This window comes from Manis javanica, chromosome 10 (assembly GCF_040802235.1).
Source record: "Manis javanica isolate MJ-LG chromosome 10, MJ_LKY, whole genome shotgun sequence".
Classification (NCBI taxonomy): domain Eukaryota; kingdom Metazoa; phylum Chordata; class Mammalia; order Pholidota; family Manidae; genus Manis; species Manis javanica.
The window spans coordinates 90,288,183-90,296,162 of NC_133165.1; positions in this window are offsets into that span (position 1 = coordinate 90,288,183).

Genomic DNA, 7,980 nt, shown 5'->3' on the forward strand with positions numbered 1-7,980 from the left:
GATAGCAGAATGAGGAGTGAGGGGAGTAAGGCTGCTACTAGGAAGAAAAGCAAGCGGGAGATGCTTTCTCCCTTCTTCCTTGGTTCTCCTGGGAGGCTCCTTCTCTTCCCAGGACCAGCTCCAGCCACTCCCCGCCGGCTCTTCCTCCTCAGCTCTCCGGAAGGTTCTGGCTTTGGGAGAAGGTCACATCCTTGTTCTCACAGTCTCTAACTCAACTGTATATCATAACTTACCTCTCTCACTTCCTCAACAATGGCAATCTACAGATGAGCATCAGAGGATGTCCATTATCAGCCAATTTATCAGAGACACATGAAAAGAGGGGAAAATGTGCTTCCCGATTGAAAAGAAAAGCCAAACTTGGGGGTTCCCATGCATTCCCCTCAGACCCCCAGAAAGTGATCATAAACTAGTGCACACAGTGAAATAATGCCTTCGTGGGTTAGTTTGTTCTAGGTAGTTTGAAGACAGAAGAGGAAAAATAAAAAGACACTTAAAACTTCTGGAAATGATCATAGCCAAAGAGTTTTTTTTTTCCCCCAGCTTGTCTTTGGGGAACAACTTTGACCTTGTTTCTTCATTTTCCTCCTTATTCCTTGCAGAGGAGTCATTGCATTATCCTGAAAATCAGCACCGAGCAGCCAGCCATCTTTCCCCTTCCACCCCATGGGCATGAACAATGTGTGGCAGCCCCACAGATACATCCATCTCCCTGCCACTGTCAAACTTCTCTGCTTTATTTTTTCTCACTACTGCAAATCTCACCCATGTTATGATTACATGTTTTTGGTCTGTCTCAAATAAGAAGATATTTCAAGTCTTAGCAGTATCTACAGTAGGATGTTCTTGGGTCCTTTCTTTCTTGGGCATGGGTATCTTTTTAAATAGAGGAAAGAAAATAAAGAAGCCAGGCAATGTTTGCAGCAAGCTGAAGCAGGACAGGGTGAGTTAGAAATGTGGGAAAGAAAGCCTAAGGCCACCTGTTTGGAATAAATTAGTGAGGTTTAAACAAAAACATCCCCAAGTCTCCACAAAACCTCCAGGAAAAGGATGCTTTTTCCAATTCCTTCCTCCCACACTTTACTCTGAAAAGAGAGAAATAAAGAGAGAATGACTTGAAACCAGATGGTGCAAGACTATCTCATAGAAGGATGGGGCTCTGGTTTGGAGCTCCTGGGGTGGTGCACACTCTCTCACACAGCTAGAGAGCAGGGGAGGAAGCAACAGCTGTAGGAAACTGCCTTCCAGAAAATCTGCCAGATGACCCAGAACCAGAGATTTCATCATATGGGAGATACCCAACCTTCCTGAGATAGAATATTATCTTCTCTTTTAGGACAGTAGCCATACTATAGTGATGGTATTTCCTGAGTTATAAGGCAAAATAAATAAACTGACCAAAGACTTTGTAAACTGGTATCTCAGTTACATAAACAGATTATATATTACATATTTTAATATATAAATGCATTTATTTATTGAGAATCAAATTATTTTGTTAGAAAATAATAAAATTAAGACTGTCTTAGAAAAAGCTTGAACATGTATGTACTGTACTGATACTTGTAATTATTGGTGCTCACTTAAGTGTGTATGCACACACACACACACACTCACCTGGACTCACATATATGCTTACATACACACAGACTTGCTGTGTGGCTATTTTGAAACCACTTACCCTGATCATTGATGCATTTTAGTCATGTCATCCTGGAGAAAACTCTAATTCCTGAGAAGTTCCTTATTAGTGAACTTGTAGTGCCTGGCCGGTGGGAAGATGACCATGCATGCTAGGTTATGGCTATGCTGATACTCAAGCAGGTTGGCTTGACTTTCAAACCCCATGGTGTGGACCATGGCACTGGGACTCACTGATGGCTGAAGTCTAAATTGATTCAAACTGTTTGGAGGCAGTTTGGTGATTTTATTAAATGTCCATTCCTTTGAAGCCAGAGATTCCACTTTTAGAATGTATGAGGATTTTTGCGATGGTACCCTTTTTATCCTGAAAACTGAAAATAACCAAATGTCTGTCAATAGGAGATTGGCTAAGTAAGTAATTTGTTTTTCACATAACAAACATGATCTAGATCCATATGTGTTGATATGGAAAGTTGTTCACAATATAGGGGAAATGGGGATTACAAACTGCACAAACGTGATTGGATTTTGTTTTATATAAGTGTGTGTATGTATGTGTGTGTGTGTGTGTGTGTGTGTGTGTGTGTGTGTACATACATGCATACATCCTGGTATGCAAAGGGAAAAATCTACAACAAAAATATCAACAGGGTTATATCTGGATGGCATGATTATACCTAATGGTCTTTTTTACCCAAACATTTACCTGCACTTTCTGATTATTTTTTATAATGACAAAACATCATTATATAATCAGGAAATATAATTATTTTAACCAAAAAAACTTTTTTTAAAACACATTTTACCAGAAAACATAATTATTTTAAACAAATTATCTAACCAAACCAAATTTGGTTTAAAATTATTTTAACCAGATTCACACTAGGAGCTTCTTCCTCACCTACCCTGTGCATAAAGGGTCCTCTCCTAATACACGAGACTAGTTCTGCGGAGATGGCCAGGCTTCCTTCTGGGGCCAGTTAGGGATGATGTAGAGAGGATTCATACTAACTTGCAGTCAGGCTGGCCTCTAAGATCTGTTTTGCTCTGTTCTTTATTTTTTTTAATTAACATATAGTTGGTATACAAAATTTTATTGGTTTCAGGTTTACAACATAGTGATTCAACAATTACACATATTACAAATAATCACCATGATAATTGTAGTTATCAACTGTCACCATACAAAGATATTACAATATTATTGACCATATTCCCCATGCTGTGCTTCCATCTCTATGCTGTGATTTATTTATTTTATAACTGGAAGTTTGTCCATCTTTATTCCCTTCACCTATTTCACCCACCCCCTCAGCCACTTAGGACTCCCTAGGACTGATCACTTTGCAGGACAATTACTTGTTTACCTGGCTGCCTGTACCCTAGAAGGTTACCTCACTTTAACCAAGGACCCTGCTGGTTTTTCATTATATCCTTAGCCCCCAATTGTCATTAAATATTTGGATAATAAATGAATGAGTTTCTTAGAGGTTTCAAGAGCTAAGGTAAAGAGAGGATGCACTTAAGGGATAGCAGTGACCAAATACAAATATTTCCCATGGGCACCCTTCCACGAGGATCAGAATGGAATCAAATAAGGGCATGATGACCTTTGTAGAAGGTCTCTGATTCCAGTGCATTGGGAGTAGATGAGGCCCAGGATCTGCCCACTTGTTAGCCATAAAGCAAAAGAGAATTTTGTAAAAGGAAACAAGCCATGGAATGTACACCACCACCCAGGAACCCTAAGGTAAACTATAGACTTTGAGTGATTATGATGTGTCAGTGTAGGTTCATTGATTATAACAAATGTGCCACTCTGGTGGGGGATGTTGGTAATGGGGAAGGCTATGAGTTTGTGGGGATAAGGGGCATAAAGGAAGTTTTTGTACCTTTTGCTCAGTTTTGCTGTGAACCTAAAACTGCTCTAAAAAATAAAGTCTATTTAAGGGGAAAAAAAAGGAAACAAGGAGGAAAAGGTAAAGATAGGAGGCTTCCAATTTTTTCACTATTACAAACAACGCAAGAGTGAACACTTTTATATGTTCCTCTTGCACATGAGCAAATGCTTCCCCAAGATAAACAAGTAAAATTGGGGTAACACAGGGAATGTGCATATTTAGCTTTAATAGGTGCTAACAAATCACTTTCTTTATCAGCTCTACTAATTATCACTCCAATCAATACATTGTATGAGAATATGTTGAACCACCTCCTTACTAGTATTTGACCTCATCAAATTTTTTCATTTTTTTAAATTGATGTGTAAAATGATATATTATATCAATTTTTATTTCCTTGATTACTATTAAGGGCAAACGTCTTTTCATGACTTTATTGACGATTTGTCCACTTATATGCACTGTCTCGTCATAGCTTCTGCCCTTTTTTCCCTGTTGTTTATTTTTATTACTAGTCATGTATTTCTGATATGAATCCTTGGTCTATTACATGTGTTGAAAATATTTTCTTCCAGTTTACTAGTTATTCCTAACTTTGTTATTCAACTTTATTGTACAGGGGTTTATAAATTATAATTAATGAAATTCATCAGTATCTTCCTTTGTTTTTTATCTCTTATTTATAAACATCTTCCTTACACCAAAGGGGTTTTTTGTTATATAGCTTTATCATTTATGGTTTTAATCTACCTGAGTTTATGGTATGAAATAAAAGTCTGATTTTTTTTTCCAAATGGAGAGCCAATTTATTGAAAACCCCTCCTTTAAGCTAATCTAAACACCAGGATCATGATATACAAAAATTGTATTTGAGATATTATATACACAACTTTTATTCTGTTTCATTGACCTGCTCTGCTTATCTGTTCCTGCACTAACAATACATTGTTTCATTAGTACAACCTTGTTTAATTTTCCAGCAGGTGCTATTAGCAAGTTCTTGCTCTCCAGTTCTCTTTCAAAGTTACCTTAGCTGTCCTTGCACTGACCGTCATAAAATTTTCAGAATCATCCTGCTAAATTCCCATTTAAAAATCCTTATTATATTTTGATTAGGATTGCACTGAATTTGTAGATAATTTGGAGGAGAACTGACAATGAAAATACTGAGTGTTTCTCAATCCTTTAATGATCAATCCTTCCATTTATTTGGTTCTTTTTCATATTCTTCAGTAAAGGTTTGCAATTTTCTCTATGCAAGTCTTATAAAGACTTTCATGTTATTTTAATTTTTGAGTGAGTTTTTTTCCTATTATATTTCCTAATGGGATATTACTGATATATAGGAAGGTGTTTGTTTTTACATGCTATTTTCTAGTAAATGTCTTAATATTCTTTTTGTATTTTCCTGATATTGCCAGTAGTGGTGAGAAAGATGAAGGAAATATGCCAATTAGGAGTATTCCACAAAATTAATTGCCTGTGGAGAATTCATGAAAACATCTTAAAGAAGTGTTAGATAATGAATTCAGTATAAGATGCATCAATGTTAACCACTATTCAGGAAGTACGGTTATCAAAAACATGTCATTATAATGTCGATATTACCAACTATAAAATTATCCAATATCACTTTCCATCCAAAACATCCAAAACACTTTAAGCTTCTAACGGAAGATGTTGCTCTCACTGCTTCCCTGCTCTTCCTAGTCAGCTGCCCCCACTTACCCACTCTTTTCCTAGTCTGTGTCCTCCATTCCCAGACATCTTATCTCAACTGCATGAGTCGCCATACCTCTTAACCTGTACTTTCATCATCTCTTCTTTCTCCCCTAGATTAGTGGACCCATTAATCCAGGAAAAAATTGTTCATTTTTTTCAATAGGCAAAACAAGGGAGAAAGGTTCTATTGGCCTTTCTTATCCAATAACAATTAAGTGTTGACTGCACTATTAGTGAAATTTTACAAAGAGGGAAGGGAGAGAACTAGGGATATGGAGAGGTTTAAAGATCTTCCTCCCCGCACAATTTCGTCTTGTTTCATATTCACAGTAATAAAACCCAGCCATAATAACTAGCATGTATTGAGCACTTACTAAGTGCCAGGCCCTGTGCAAAGCATTTAGCATGCATTATAGTTAAGTCCCTAAGTAAGCCTGTCAGGTAGGGACTATTATTATCCCACACTGTGGAGAAAAGGAAACATAAGCCCTTCATGAGATAAGTAACTTTCCAAGTTGCATAACTAGCAGTTAGCCCCCACAGTGTGACGCCAGTCCCTGTTCTCAACCCCTACTCAGACCCAATAACATTGTGGGAAGAAAGTATGGTGCAAAATAATAGTCGTGATGATTCTGTCAGATACATATATAATCTGCTTTTATGTCACAAAACCCGAAAAGGTTTTATGCACATTTCATTGCTCAGCACAGTGATCACTGTGTTAGCTATGAAGTATGTCTATATTTTAGGCTATTTGCAGCACAGAAAATATAACCTCTTAGGTACATGGAAGCACAAATCTGGAGTTATGGTCCCAAAAAATGTTTCTGGTCCTATGACTGCATGGAAACAAAGGCACAAGTGGGATTATGGTATTTACCACATCCATTTTTTGTAGGATTCTATGAACTTTAGGCTGTGTGATCTTGGGCATGTGACTTATTTTCCTGTAGCTCAGCTACGTCAGGAGTAAATAGTGATGATAATAGCACTGGTAGGGTTGCTGAAAGAATTACATGAGCACATACATCGTGCTCACCAGGGTGTTTGGCACATTTTAAGCACTGTATGAGAGTGCCCATCATCCTTAGATCTTTCATAATTCAGGGTAATGAGCTCAAATTTACTTTTATTCCAACATCTTAAATTGGTTTCCAGTTGGGAGAGTGGTATAGAAATCCAAATATTTGAATTTTTCAAAGGCTTTTAGAGGTTTTGGTCCTTTACTTTCAAACCCATACAGTTTTCAAAGATGGTGTAATATATGTTTTTGACTTGCTGAAATGGATATTTGTTTTGCTTCACTTCCCCTCCCTTCTGCAAAGGCCACTTAACTATTTGTCTACTATGAAGCTAAAAGATAATAAGCACTTTTTAAAGGTTTTGCCTTTCAAGTAGAACATGATGTTTTGGCCAAGCACAAATTTTCAACAGTATATGCATGCTTCTAGGGCTAGCCTGCCATGGCTAAAGGGACTTTGCTACCGTCTGTAAGTCTCTCTGCAGTTGACCCACTGGAGCTGGGCTAACCCTCCTCCGGCTGGCCTCATTTCAGCCAGTACATGTCGCCTGTGCAGTCTAGACCAGCCCTGCTGTTTCAGACTCACGCCAAAACACTGCTGAAGAAAGAAAGGAACAGGAAGCCTATTCAGGGATCAAGTTTCCCTGATACAGATCTGTCCTTCTAAGTTGCCCTGCCTGATCCCTCACCCACCTTTCATTTCCTCACTCCCTGTGGCCTTATCTTGACGCTAACTCTTTGACTTCGGGTGCCCTTGACCTGATCCCCTCTCACGCAGTAGATTTCTGGCTTTCCAAGGCCCAGCCGGTTCTGAGACTAACCCCAGCCTGCCCCAACTGCCTGATACCTGAGCTTGCCTTTGGCTTTAGACAGTTGTCCTTGGCTCCAAACCCTAAGCGGTGACTTCGGCCACATGTGCCCCGGAGCTGGCATATCCCAATCTTTTCTTTATGTCTCCATGAAACACATTGACATCCTAGCCTAGGAAGCTCACTGAATAAGGAGGCTCAAAAATACATATTTTTTTAGCCTACCAGGAAGTGAGTGCTGTGTTGCTATACTACAAAGCCAGAGAAAACTCAGAGAGCCCATTTGTCCTTTTTCTGTTAAATCTAGCTAGGTACACTGGATATTTTAAAACCAAAGTATACATTTTTTAAATGTTATTTTGAGAAAAGGAACTCAGGTATTCTGTGCCCATTAGTGGATAGTTTTGTCTAGTTTCAGGACCACCATCTATGTGATGAAAAGACTAAAACCTGTAACATAATCCAGAGACTGGAGTTCTTATCATTCTTGTAGCACCAGCTGTGTGACTTTGGGCAAGACCTTTATTTAATTCCTCCAAACCTCAATTTCTGCTTACATAAAATTGGAACCAAACTTTACTGAGACCACTAAACTTTATTCTTTGAGATTATAGAATGTGTCTTGTTTTAAATGAGACTCTTTCCCCACAAATGACTCAGAGAAAGTGCTCTGAAATACTGATTTCATAAGACTGTTAAAAGAATAAAATAAATTAAGGTGTGCATAATCACTTTGAAAATTGCAAAGCACAATATAAAATATGTTTGTGTGATTATGAATGAGTTGTATACCAAAAGTTTTTATGGAATTCAGAACACAATTCCCCCCAAAATCCATGCTACAATCACACCATCCCTTAGGTCTTAAATCGGACATGTCTTG